Source organism: Triticum aestivum, chromosome 5A (genome assembly GCF_018294505.1).
Source record: "Triticum aestivum cultivar Chinese Spring chromosome 5A, IWGSC CS RefSeq v2.1, whole genome shotgun sequence".
In the NCBI taxonomy this organism is placed as follows: Eukaryota; Viridiplantae; Streptophyta; class Magnoliopsida; order Poales; family Poaceae; genus Triticum; species Triticum aestivum.
The window spans coordinates 335,180,488-335,195,305 of record NC_057806.1 but is presented as its reverse complement, the minus strand read 5'-3'; positions in this window follow the sequence as shown (position 1 = coordinate 335,195,305).

Below are 14,818 nucleotides of genomic sequence, written 5' to 3'. Positions count from 1 at the left end.
CTAAGTCCTGCTGAATCGGCATGCGACATGGGCCATGATTGGTGGACTCCGGCGGTGTGCGTGGAGGTGGGCGTCGAGAGGGGTGGTGGTGGACCGGACGGGGAGGAGGAAGGGAATCACCAGAGAGAGTTGGGTGGTGGACGGCGAGGGATGGGTCCGGGATGACGACGGTGACGACGTGGTCACGACGGAGACAGACTGCGATGAACTCCAATAGGGTCCGACAGAGGGAGCACACACATCTCACGTCAGGGCACGGTCTCTCGAGGATGCTCCACCGTTAGAGCATCTTCCACATAATGCAATTTTGGAGATGCAATACTAGAAAATGTAAAATTTACATAATCAAAAAGTGCATTTTACATCTTTAAAAAAGAGACAACTTCGACAGATGATGTAAAAGTGCAAGTCCAATAAATGATGCAAATGGAGATGTAAGGCCGGCCGTTGCTGCTATACAGCTGCTTCTTCGCTGGCGGCTCAGGCGCGATGGCGATCGGTCGGGGTGGGGCAAAACTGGGGCGCCAACATGGAGGCGGAGGCCGGATTGGGGAAGGTGTTCGCGCCGGAGGCAGCTGCGGCGAGGTGGGTGAGACCACCGGCGGCAGCAGCGGAGGAGGAGGCGGTGGGATCATCGGCGTCAGCCATGGCGGCGGCGGGCGATGGGCAGGAGGCGGACGGGCGGTAGGTAGGGCGGCGACAGGCGGGTGGGCGGAAGCCAATGAAGGCAGTTGGGCAGTTGGCGCGCGACCACCGATTTTACATCTTACATCTTCAGATGTTGTATTTGACATCTTCTAAAGGTGTAGATGTAATTTTTTTTGACATCTACAGCATATGTTGAAGAGGAGGTTTTGAACCTCAGAGAGATGCAAAAGTTAATTATTTTTACATCAATATCATCTATCGGAGGTGCTCTTAGTATCAGCAACACTACTGTTCACTAGGCTGTGATGTCTGCTCGCCAGGCACTTGGGCTAACAACACCAAAATTCAGAGAGGTCACTGCATATTTAGGCGAGGATGTTCACCTTGTGCCTAAATCCAAAAGTGATGATGCTGTTTAGGGCACAAGTGGGGATATGTAAGTGCAAGATGCACATGCTTTGACAAGCAGTTTATTTTTCTGGATAATTTGTATATGAAGGACAACATATTTGGTTTGTAAGGATCTTCAACGTTTTCATTTTGACATGACTTTCTCTCTGAAACAATGTAATTATCTTTGTTAGGCCTTTTCTGCCCTGCTTCTGGAGATGAAGCTCGGAAATCACTAGTTAATTTTTTCCACTGCTAAGAAAGTTAATTTTCCAAAAAAAGGAAATCACTAGTTAATTAAGGGTTACCTTTTGCAAAGTCACTTCCACTTTCTCAGACGCTGACAAGTGGCACACAAGTGGGTCACCTGTCGTACCATGAGAGTTTTTCTTATATTTTGTAGATTTATCTATTTAAAATGTTCTATCTCTTGAATCCCGAAACATTTTCATTGTGGGATTTCTCGCGTCGAGATTTTCGAAACTAAATCCCAAGTAATAGGTTTCAACGAACATTTCTTCAGAAAAAAATAGGAAACAAAAAAACTCGAGGAAAAGCAATAGAAAAACAACCCCCCCCCCCCCCAAGGGCAAACGGAGAGAAAAAACCGAAGCCAGAAGCAAGGTTTTAGTCTTTTCTATTTCCCCCCTTTTTGGAAGCACATGTTTCGTGGAAGTAAATATGTCCCTCCATGAGAAGCAAATATGTGCTTCTCGTGGAAGCGCAGATCTTCCCCCTTTTCCCGAGAAGCGTAGCAATGATTCTAGAGGACACAAATATGTTTTTTCATAAGAAGTAAATTTGTGCTTTCTGTGAAAGCACATTTTTTCTCCCGAGAAGCAAGCAAATATGTGTGTCTCGTGAAAGCACTTTCTTTTCTTTTCAAGAAGCACAATTGTGCTTGTCGTGTAAGAAATTTTGTGTCTCCACAAGAAGCAAATATGTGTTTATCATGGAAACACATTTTTTCTTTTTCGAGAAGCATAGTTGTGCTTCTTACAAAATCAAATTTGTGCCTTTACAAGATGCAAATACAGGCTTCTCGTGGAAGCATAATATATTTTATGCGCGCGCGCACACAGATGACAAGGCGAAAAACGAACCCCAAGAAAAAACCCATCTAAAACCTGAAAAACACGTACAGAAAAAAATCAAAACAACAAAAGTCAGAGGGAGCGTCAAGCACATTACATATGCGACGACTGAACGCATCACTTGCACTACCAGGGAAAACCCTAGCAGTAGCGCGTGTTTAAAGCCTATCAGTAGCGCGGGGTGCAGCGCTACTAGTTAGGCGCTACAACTAAAGGTTAGCAGTAGCGTAGGTTGGAGCACACTACTGCTATATCGACTTAGTAGCAGCGCTTTATACTATGAGCGCTACTGGTAATTAGTAGTAGCGCTTCTCCTAGCACGCGCTACTACTATTATTCCGTATTTCTTTTTTATTTCATGTTGTATTCATACACCTTTATACAAGTTTTCATACCACAGCAATTTAGAGAATGATTTTACATCATAATGAGTTATTACATCACTGGGAGAAAGAACCGTGGACTAGTTTCAAGTGGATGGACATCCACTTGAAACTAATCTGCGGTTCTTTCACCCAGTGTTATAATATATCATCATCATCATATCATTAACAACTTATCATCATAATACATCATTGTCATATAACACCTCCTCATGATCATCGTTTTCATCAATGAGACATCACATACAAGTTGGTCACTAGACATAATTGATAACCCACAAGTATAGAGGATCACAACAGTTTTCGAGGGTAGAGTATTCAACCCAAATTTATTGATTCGACACAAGGGGAGCCAAAGAATATTCTCAAGTATTAGCAGCTGAGTTGTCAATTCAACCACACCTGAAAACTTAATATCTGCAGCAAGGTATTTAGTAGCAAAATAATACGATAGTAGTGGTAATGATAGCAAAAGTAACAGTAGCAAAAGTAATATTTTTGGTATTTTATAGTGATGGTAACAGTAGCAGCGGAAAAGTAAATAAGCGAAGAACAATATATGGAAAAGCTCGTAGGCAATGGATCGGTGATGGAGAATTAAGCCGGATGCGATCGATCATGTAACAGTCATAACCTAGGGTGACACAAAACTAGCTCCAATTCATCAATATAATGTAGGCATGTATTCCGAATATAGTCATACGTGCTTATGGAAAAGAACTTGCATGACATCTTTTATCCTACCCTCCTGTGGCAGCGCGGTCCTATTGGAAACTAAGGGATATTAAGGCCTCCTTTTAATAGAGTACCGGACCAAAGCATTAACACATAGTGAATACATGAACTCCTCAAACTACGGTCATCACCGGTAAGTATCCCGATTATTGTCACTTCGGAGTTAACAGATCATAACACATAATAGGTGACTATAGACTTGCAAGATAGGATCAAGAACTCTCATATATTGATGAAAATATAATAGGTTCAGATCTGAAATCATGGCACTCGAGCCCTAGTGACAAGCATTAAGCATAGCAAAGTCATAGCAACATCAATCTCAGAACATAGTGGATACTAGGGATCAAACCCTAACAAAACTAACTCGATTACATGATAAATTTCATCCAACCCATCACCGTCCAGCAAGCCTACGATGGAATTACTCACGCACGGCGGTGAGCATCATAAAATTGGTGACGGAGGATGGTTGATGATGACGATGGCGATAGATTCCCCTCTCCGGAGCCCCGAACGGACTCCAGATCAGCCCTCCCGAGAGAGTTTAGGGCTTGACGGCGGCTCCGTATCGTAAAATGCGATGAATCCTTCTCTTTGATTTTTTTCTCCCCGAAAGTGAATATATGGAGTCAAGGTTGAGGTCGGTGGAGCGTTAGGGGGCCCACGAGGCAGGGGGGCGCCCAGGGGGGCAGGCGCGGCCCCACCCTCGTGGACAGGTGGAGGCCCCCCTGGCGTGGATTCTTCTTCCAGTATTTTATATATATTCCAAAATAATTCTCCGTTGATTTTCAGGTCATTCCGAGAACTTTTATTTATGCAGAAAAATAACACCATGGCAATTCTGCTGAAAACAGCGTCAGTCCGGGTTAGTTCCATTCAGATCATGCAAGTTAGAGTCCAAAACAAGGGCAAAAGTGTTTGGAAAAGTAGATACGACGGAGACATATCAACTCCCCCAAGCTTAAACCTTTGCTTGTCCTCAAGCAATTTAGTTGATAAACTGAAAGTGATAAAGAAAAACTTTTACAAACTCTGTTTGCTCTTGTTGTTGTAAATATGTAAAGCCAGCATACAAGTTCTCAGCAAAGATTATGAACTAACCATATTTACAATAACAATTAGGTCTCATGTTTACTCATATCAATGGCATAATCAACCAGCGAGCAATAATGATAAATATCGGATGACAACACTTCCTCAAAACAATCATGATATGATATAACAAGATGGTATCTCGCTAGCCCTTTCTAAGACCACAAAACATAAATGCAGAGCACCTTTAAAGATCAAGGACTGACTAGACATTGTAATTCATGGTAAAAGAGATCCAGTCAAGTCATACTCAATGTAAACTAACAGTAATGAATGCAAATGACAGCGGTGCTCTCCAACTAGTGCTTTTGAATAAGAGGATGATGACTCAACATAAAAGTAAATGGATAGGCCCTTCGCAGAGGGAAGCAGGGATTTGTAGAGGTGCCAGAGATTGGTTTTGAAATAGATATGAATAATATTTTGAGTGGTATACTTTCATTGTCAACATAACAACTGAAAGATCTCGATATGTTCCATGCTACACACATTTATAGGCGGTTCCCAAACAGAATGGTAAAGTTTATACTCCCCCTCCACCAACAAGCACCAATCCATGGCTTGCTCGAAACAACGAGTGCCTCCAACTAACAAGAGTCCTGGGGGAGTTTTCTTTGTAGTTATTTTGATTTTATTTGCATAAAGCATGGGACTGGGCATCCCAGTGACCAGCCATTTTTTCGTGAGTGAGGAGCAGAGTCCACTCCTCTTGAGAATAACCCGCCTAGCATGGAAGATACAGACAACCCTAGTTGATACATGAGCTGTTCGAGCATACAAAACAGAATGTTTATTTGAAGGTTTAGAGTTTGGCACATACAAATTTACTTGGAACGGAAGGTACATACCGTATATAGGTAGGTATGGTGGACTCATATGGAATAACTTTGGGGTTTATGGAATTGGATGCACAAGTAGTATTCCCGCTTAGTACAAGTGAAGGCTAGAAAAAGACTGGGAAGCGACCATCTAGAGAGCGACAACAGTCATGAATATGCATTAAAATTAATCAACACCGAATGCAAGCATGAGTAGGATATAATGCACCATGAACATAAATATCGTAGAGGCTATGTTGATTTTGTTTCAACTACATGCGTGAACATGTGCCAAGTCAAGCCACTCGAATCGTTCAAAAGAGGATACCATCCTATCATACCACATCACAACCATTTTAATAGCATGTTGGCACGCAAGGTAAACCATTATAAGCTCCTAGCTAATTAAGCATGGCATAAGCAACTATAATATATAATTGTCATTGCAAACATGTTTCTTAATAATAGGCTGAATCAGGAACGATGAACTAATCATATTTACAAAAACAAGAGAGGTCGAGTTCATACCAGCTTTTCTCATCTCAATAAGTTCATCATATAATCATCATTATTGCCTTTCACTTGCACGGCCGAATAGTGTGGAAAATAATAATAGTGCAGTGCATTGGACTAAGTTGGAATCTGCAAGCATTCAATTCAAGAGAGAAGACAAGGTAATATTGGCTCTTTGTTAGATCAACAATAATGCATATGAGAGCCACTCAACATTTTAATCATGGTCTTCTCCTCTCGACCCCAAAGAAAAGAAACAAAACTATGATAGAGGCGAAGGTGTCCCGATGTTTCGATGAGATAGATATCGTTTTCTGTGGGAGTCGACTTTGACGATCTGACTACGAACGTGCGAAGACGTCGCGCCTTAGCAATCGCTAAACCAACTTACGAGGGTTATTGACCACGACGGATCACGATCAACCTGACCACGAGGGTCTATTTCCTGCGAGCAAACGAAGAACAAGCAAGAAACTGAGATTGCAATCTGGATATTGCGAATATAAGATGAAAGCTTTATTTATCAAGGTGGGGTTCTCTGACGTCTTGGTCTGGTTGTTGGACACAAACGAAGTACGCGAAGTTGCAGCTATGGCGAACTTTTAATCTAAACAAAACCCAAAGTCTAAACGATGCCCTAAGGGCTGTATATATGGAGGAGAGAGAGGGGGGGGATTTCGTGGCCCTTGGAGGAGGGGTCCGAAACCAACCCTAACTCTTGTTTCCCCACACATACAGACTCTAAAAACAGCCTATACTTAAGTATTTCGAAAATACATGGGCCTGGCCCAATAATAAGGTGACACAACACCTAGAATAGCCTCTAGATGAAATTTATGAAGTGGCATCTTGTATATTTCGTCCAAGGCTTCATGCACTCCTTATGGTGGCTTCAAAGTCCTGAAATCATCACTTGTAACTCCGTTCTTGATCCCCTTGCGCATGCCATCATCTCCATGCTTGAACTTACTCCAAGGTTCATCTTTCTTGTCCAAGCTAGGCCCTTCATTTGTAAGCAAAACAAATGTATCCAATTTAGGCAGCATCATATTCTCATGAGCATTAGAATCGTTACCAAGAAACAAAAGTACCTGATAATTCAATTGGCATGCGCGAGCTTTAGTAATTGGTCTAGTATGTATAGCAACAGGGGCTGTGGGTGTAACAATGGTATTAATGTCCTCATCATCCTCCCCTTCTTGAAATGAAGTCGTCCCCGACGAAAGCTCATCTTCCTCACCCAAATAAGGCTTCAAATCTGCAATGTTAAAAGTGGGACTAACCCCAAAATCTGCAGGAAGCTCAAGTTTATATGCATTATCATTTATTTTCTCTAACACCTTAAAAGGACCATCAACACGTGGCATTAGCTTTGATTTGCGCAAATTAGGAAATCTATCCTTGTGCAAATGTAACCAAACAAGATCTCCAGGTGCAAACACAACATGCTTCTACCCTTATCTCCAACAAGTTTATGTTTAGCATTCATATGCTCAATGTTTTCCTTAGTTAACTCATGCATTTTTAAAATCAATTCAGCACGTTCTTTAGCATCAAAATTAACCTTCTCCGAAGATGGAAGAGGCAACAAATCAATAGGTGCACGAGGTAGGAAACCATACACAATTTCAAAAGGGCACATCTTAGTAGTAGAATGTAATGAACGATTATAAGCAAATTCAATATGAGGCAAGCATTCTTCCAACATTTTCTTATTATTCTTCAAAACAGCCCTAAGCATAGTAGACAATGTTCTATTGACTACTTCAGTTTGTCCATCAGTTTGGGGGTGAAAAATAGTACTAAAAAACAGTTTAGTCCCCAACTTAGCCCATAAACATCTCCAAAAGTGGCTAAGAAATTTAGTATCACAGTCTGAAACAATAGTATTTGGCACACCATGCAAGCGAATAATTTCACGAAATAACAAATCAGCAACATTAACAACATCATCGCTTTTATGACATGGTATAAAGTGTGCCATTTTCGAGAACCTATCCACGACAACAAATATGCTATCCCTCCCCTTCTTTGTTCGAGGTAAACCTAAAACAAAGTCCATAGATATATCCTCCCAAGGAACACTAGGTACAGGCAAAGGCATATATAAACCATGAGGATTGAGTCGTGACTTAGCTTTTTGACATGTAGTGCAGCGAGCAACAAAACGCTCAACATCCCATCTCATCTTTGGCCAAAAGAAATGTGTAGCAAGTACGTCCTCCGTCTTCTTCACGCCAAAGTGTCCCATTAGTCCTCCTCCATGCGCCTCCTGCAACAACAAAAGACGAACGGAGCTAGCTGGAATGCATAGCTTGTTAGCACGTCACACAAATCCACGTTCTTCCTTCTTTACAATTCTGCATTACATCTTTAAAATCAGCATCATGCACATATTGATCTTTGATGGTCTCCAAACCAAATATTTTGAAGTCAAGTTGTGAAAGCGATGAGACAAAGCATCAACAATAACATTTTCTTTACCCTTATTGTGCTTAATAACATAAGGGAAAGTCTCAATGAATTCAACCCATTTATCATGTCTACGATTCAATTTAGCTTGACTTTTAATATGTTTCAAAGATTCATAATCAGAATTTATAACAAATTCTTTGGGCGATAAATAATGTTGCCATGTCTCTAAAGTTCAAACAAGAGCATATAATTCTTCATCATAAGTAGAATAATTCAGACTAGGCCCACTCAATTTTTTAGAAAAGTATGCAACAGGTTTGCCATCTTGTAATAACACACCTCCTAATCCAATTCCACTAGCATCACATTCAAGCTCAAAAGTCTTATTAAAATCAAGAAGTTGGAGTAAAGGAGCATGTGTCAACTTATCTTTCTATACCATGAAGGCTTCTTCCTGTGCGGTACGCCAAACAAAAGGCACATCCTTCTTTGTAAGCTCATTGAGAGGTGCAGCAATGGTGCTGAAATCTCTCACAAAACGCCTATAGAATCCAGCGAGGCCAAGAAAACTCCTCACTTGTATGACTGTTTTGGGCTGCGGCCAACTCTCAATAGCTTCAATATTGGCTTTATCAACTTCAATTCCCTGTGGAGTAACAACATAGCCAAGAAAAGATACTCGGTCGGTGCAGAAGGTGCACTTCCCAAGGTTACCAAACAAACATGCATCACGTAGAGCAATAAAAACAACACATAAATGTTCCAAATGTTCCTCCAAAGATTTGCTATAAATCAGTATATCATCAAAATAGACTACCACAAATCGTCCAATGAAAGCACGTAAAACTTCATTCATTAGTCTCATGAAAGTACTAGGATCATTAGTGTAACACCCTCGATGCGGCTATATCTCCTACGTGTCAAAGCACGACTTAGAGGCATAATCGCATTGAAAGCAAAGTCGCAAGTAAGGTAATCTTCACAACATCCCATGTAATACATAATAAGGGGAAAGGTACATAGTTGGCTTACACTCGCCACGTCACACAAAGTACATAAATAGCATTACATCAACCAATACAATCATGGTCCGGCTACGGTACCAAAATAAAAGATCAACCCCAACAAGCGACATGGTCCCGATCGCCCCAACTGGGCACCACTACTGATCATCAGGGAAAGACACATAGTAACGGCGTGAGTCTTCGTCGAACTCCCACTTGAGCTCAAGCGCATCATCTGGAACGGAGTCATCGGGCCCTGCATCTGGTTTGGAAGTAATCTGTGAGCCACGGGGACTCAGCAATCTCACACCCTCGCGATCAAGACTATTTAAGCTTATAGGTAAGGCAAGGTAATATGTGGAGCTGCAGCAAGCGACTAGCATATATGGTGGCTAACCTGTTCGCAAAAGAGAGCGAGAAGAGAAGGCAAAGCACGAACGAGTAACTATAGAACAACCTATGGCAAACATTACTCCAACACCGTATTCACTTCCCGGACTCCGCCGAGAAGAGACCATCACGGTAACATGCGTAGTTGATTCATTTTAATTAAGTTAAGATTCAAGTTATCTACAACCGGATATTAACAAATTCCCATCTGCCCATAACCGCGGGCACGGCTTTCGAAAGTTCAAATCCCTGCAGGGGAGTCCCAACTTAGCCCATGACAAGCTCTCACGGTCAACGAAGGATATACCTTCTCCCGAGACATTCCGATCAGACTCGGTATCCCGGTTCTACAAGACAACTTCGACAAGTTAAAACAAATCCAGCAACACCGCCCGAATGTGCCGACAAATCCCGATAGGAGCTGCACATATCTCGTTCTCAGGGCACACTCAGATGAGGAATCCATACAACTAAAACCAAACCTCGAGTTTCCCCGAGGGGGCGCTGCACAGGGCTCTAGTTTGGACCAACACTCAGAGGAGCACTGGCCCGGGGGGGTTTAAATAAGATGACCCTTGGGCTCCGGAAACCCAAGGGAAAAAGAGGCTAGGTGGAAAATGGTAAAACCAAGGTTGGGCATTGCTGGAAGAGTTTTTATTCAAGGCGATTTGTCAAGGGGTTCCCATTATTACCCAACCGCGTAAGGAACGCAAAATCCGGGAACATAACACCGATATGACGGAAACTAGGGCGGCAAGAGTGGAACAAAACACTAGGCAAAAGGCCGAGCCTTCCACCCTTTACCAAGTATATAGATGCATTAAGATAACAAGGTAATATAATGATATCCCAACAATAAACAATATTCCAACAAGGAACGGTCTCCAATCTTCACCTGCAACTAGCAACGCTATAAGAGGGGCTGAGCAAAGTGGTAACATAGCCAATCAACGGTTTGCTAGGACATGGTGTATTAGAGGTTTGACATGGCAATTTGGGAGGCATGATAAGCAAGTGGTAGGCATCGTAGCATAGGCATAGCAAAAGAGCGAGCATCTAGCAAAGCAAAGATAGAAGTGATTTCGAGGGTATGATCATCTTGCCTGCAAAGTTGTCAGAGTTGACTGGATCCTCGAAATAAAACTCAACGGGCTCCTCGTTAGCGAACTCGTCTCCCAGCTCTACCCAAACAAGACAAACAAGCAAAAGGAACACAATCAACCACGTGCAATGCTCAAACAACAAGATGCAAACATGGTATGCTATGCGGGATGCGGTATGTGATGCATGCAAGATTTGACAAGGAATGATTGAACCTGGCCTCAACTTGGAAATCCAAGAATGCCACTGGAAAGGTGAGGTGATTTCGGTTGAAATTGATATAAAGAACACCGGAATCGGAGGCACGGTTTGGAAATGGCAAGCAAAACAAATATGGCACCGGTCTGCGATAAACAGCAAGTAGCCATCTAAATGCATCAAGATAATTATGCTACAACACTCAAACATGGCAACAAAATACATGGCAGGGATCCATTCGTGATGCTTGACAAAAGATGAACACTGAGCTACGACCAATTCATCCATTAACAGGTTCAAACAAGCATGGCAAAAGTGCAATTGATAAACAGATTTCAGACTTAGTGAAATTAACACAAGTCTGGAATTTCAGATCAGGTAGCACACTTTGAAGCATGAAAACTAGATGTTACAGGAACTTAACATGGCAAAGCAAGGCATGGCATGGATCTACTCAAAGATCTTAACAAAAGTCACTTAGTGACCTTGAGTCAAAAGGGATCAGAAAATACAATTGCAAGCATGTGAACATGGCAAAAACATAGCAGATCACAGACTTAGTGAAAAACTGGAGCATGCAAATATGATAGCAAGTAGGCATGTTTACGAGCTCAATGTACTCACTACAGAGCATGTCATGACAATCTAAGCATACACCCATCAAGAATACACATTGTATAAGCTAGACATGGTAAGAACACCAACATAGCATGCACGGATCAACAACAACATCCTCGGCAAAATCGCTAACAAGTAGACAATCTGCCAGGAATCACAAAATAGCAAAAGTAGAGCTCGATTGACTCAAGCTAGGGTGCTCCATAAATGCAAACAAAGACATGGATGGATAGAGCACCACAAGATTAACAAATCATCCTTACTGATTATCCTCTAAAGAGGCACGGATCACTAGGAAACAACATGAACATATGGCATATTGATAAGAACAGATCAAGGACTTGGTGAAATTTCTAAGTCCCTGAAATCAGCATTAACGAATGCACTACTTTGCAAGCTTGTGCTAGTCACCACACACATCATAAAAATACATGGATAGCACCTTTGTAAAGATGGCAAAGCATATAACAAAACTCATGTAGAGCTCACGAGCATATCATGCACACGTTAATCATGGCAAAAATGACAAATAGCTATTTGGTGCAGCAGATCTGACAATTAACTCAAATAGCTCTCTTCCAACAGCATTTGGGGCATCAAGATGAACTCAAATGAAAATGATGCAATGAGATGAAATGATGTACTCTCTGAGGCGAACATTTTGATATGCTACACGCCCAAAACGGAGCTACGGATGCGGAGATATAGCATGATAAAAAATGCAATTTATCTAGGGTTTCGGGAGAAAGTCAACCGAGTTTTGGATCTGGATCTGGATCCGGTTACTGTAGCAGTGCACGGGAAACGAGGTTCGCCGGACTTCACTGTTCACCGGAGAAGGACGAGGCGGCCGGAGTGAGGGAGCTCGCTGGGGACTTGGTGCTGGGGCGACGCCGTGGTGCGGCGGGGTCGGCGGCGGCCGGCGCGGCACGGGCGCGCGGAGGCCGGCGCGGTGCGGCGCGGTGTCGGCGGCGGCCGGCGATGGCCGGAGATGGCGACTCGGCGGCGCGGCGAAGCGCTCCGGGCACGGGCGGCGGCGCGAGGTAGAGGATGAGGTGGCGGGGCGCGGGCGCCTCTGGCCCGGGCGCGGTGCGGGCGGGCTGGCCACGGGCCCGGCGGGCTTCGGCGGCGAAGTGGGGCTCGGCGCCCACTTGGCGCTTCCTGATTGGCCGGAGGCGGTGGGCGGACGCTATCCGGTGCGGGCCGGACACGTCCGGTTGCGCGGATGAGTGGATCTAGGGTTTAGGGGGGAGGGGAGACCCGTGAATTTCGAAGGGGGTGCTATTTATAGACATAGGAGGAGCTAGGAGAGTCCAAATGAGGTGCGGTTTTTGGCCACGCGATTGTGATCGAACGCTCTAGATGATGGAGAGGGTTTTGGTGGGTTTTGGGCCAAGTTGGAGGGGTATTGGGCTACAACACACACGAGGCCTTCTCGGTCCCTCGGTTAACCGTTGGAGTATCAAACGAAGTCCAAATGGTACGAAACTTGACAGGCGGTCTACCGGTAGTAAACCAAGGCCGCTTGGCAAGTCTCGGTCCAATCCAGAAATGTTTAACCCCCACACACGAAAAGAAGGTAGAAAGGACCACCGGAGGAGATAGGAGCGCCGGAATGCAAAACGGACAACGGGGAAAATGCTCGGATGCATGAGACTAACACGTATGCAAATGCAATGCACATGATGACATGATATGAGATGCATGACAATGACAACAATACACGGATTATTTCTACCATGGTATACAATTTTTTTTATCAAATTGCCATGGTCTACCAAGTAATAAGGAACATGCTTGCATGGGTACCACATCACAATCAGCATAATCAACATATGTAGAGATACTAAAATGAACATGAACATTACGCGTTACCTTAACCTTGCCGCTATTGTTGAACCATTGGATGTAGTAAGGATGTGGATGTGGTCTTGTGGTGAGAGATAGCTTCTCCACAATCTCCATGCTAGCCAAGTTGTTGCAGCTCCCTCCATCTATGATGACGCGAACAGAATGTTCCTTCACAACTCCCTTTGTATGGAACAAATTATGCCTCTGATTTTGCTTAGCTTGTGTAACCTGCACACTCAAAACACGTTGAGCAACTAAACATTCATACATGTCAGCATCTTCAGCAGCCATGTATTGCGTCTCATGATCAGAATCATCTCCATCGTGTTCTTCATGTGTAATAAGAGCCAAAGTCTCCTCATCATAGTCACTAGCGGACTCATACCCACCATCCTCAGTAGCAATCATCACACGCTGAGATTTTCATTCTCTCTCAAAATGTCCTCTTCCCTTACAATGACGAAAAATAATATCACTTGTATGCCCTATTGATGCCATGGAAGAAGAAGAGCTCTGTGTAGGCCCGGCAGGTGTGCTCTTGGCAGATAGTGGTGGTTGTGCCTGCTTTCTTGTATCACGACTGGAGGTGGCACCTGATGGAGGTGCTGGTGTAGTGTAAGTAGAGGATGCACGTGGTGTCCATGATGAAGATCGACCTGCAGAAAAGTTAGTTCGCGCCAATGCCTATCAATCCTGCACTTCACGTTCAGCTTTACAAGCAAGATGGAATAAACGAGTGATATTAGTATACTCCTTATACTCTAGAATGGTCTGAATCTATCTATTTAATCCACCCATAAAACGTGCAAGCATAGCTTCATTCTCCTCAACAATACCACATCTAATCATGCCAGTTTGTAATTCCTGATAATATTCTTCTACAGAATTTTTTCCTTGTCTTAAACGCTGCAATTTTTGAAGTAATTCACGTTGATAATATGGTGGAACCCAACGAGTACGCATAGCAGTTTTCAAAGCAGCCCAAGTAGTTGGAATAGGATATAATCTACAATGTTCAGACCACCAAACACATGCGAAGCTAGTGAAAGCACAAACAGCAGCAGGAACACATCTCTCCTCAGGATATTGTAAACATGTAAAACGTTGTTTAGTTTCTAACTCCCAAGTAAGATATATATCAGGAACATATCTACCCTCAAATGATGGAATATTCAATTTCATTTTAGGAAGATGGTCATGATCTCGTACCTCATATGGTGGTGCAGCCCTACCGTTGCGATGATATACCTGAGGACGACCTGGTGGTGGTGGTGCTGGTGGTTGCACGTAGTTCTGATTTTGATCAACCTCATCCTCGTAATGGTCCTCCACCTCTGCAGTAGCAGCAGGAGCGACAGAAGCATCAACATCGGCACCAGAATTGTGCTCAGGGTCAATGTGAACGCGCTGTGCTTGTCCCACTTGATTTGGAAAGCGACGTTGTTGTTGTTGTTGTTGTTGTTGTTGTTGTTGTTGTTGTTGTTGTTGTTGTTGTTGTTGTTGTTGTTGTTGTTGTTGTTGTTGTTGCCGGTGGTGGTGGTGGAAGACGCGCGAGCAATTCATTA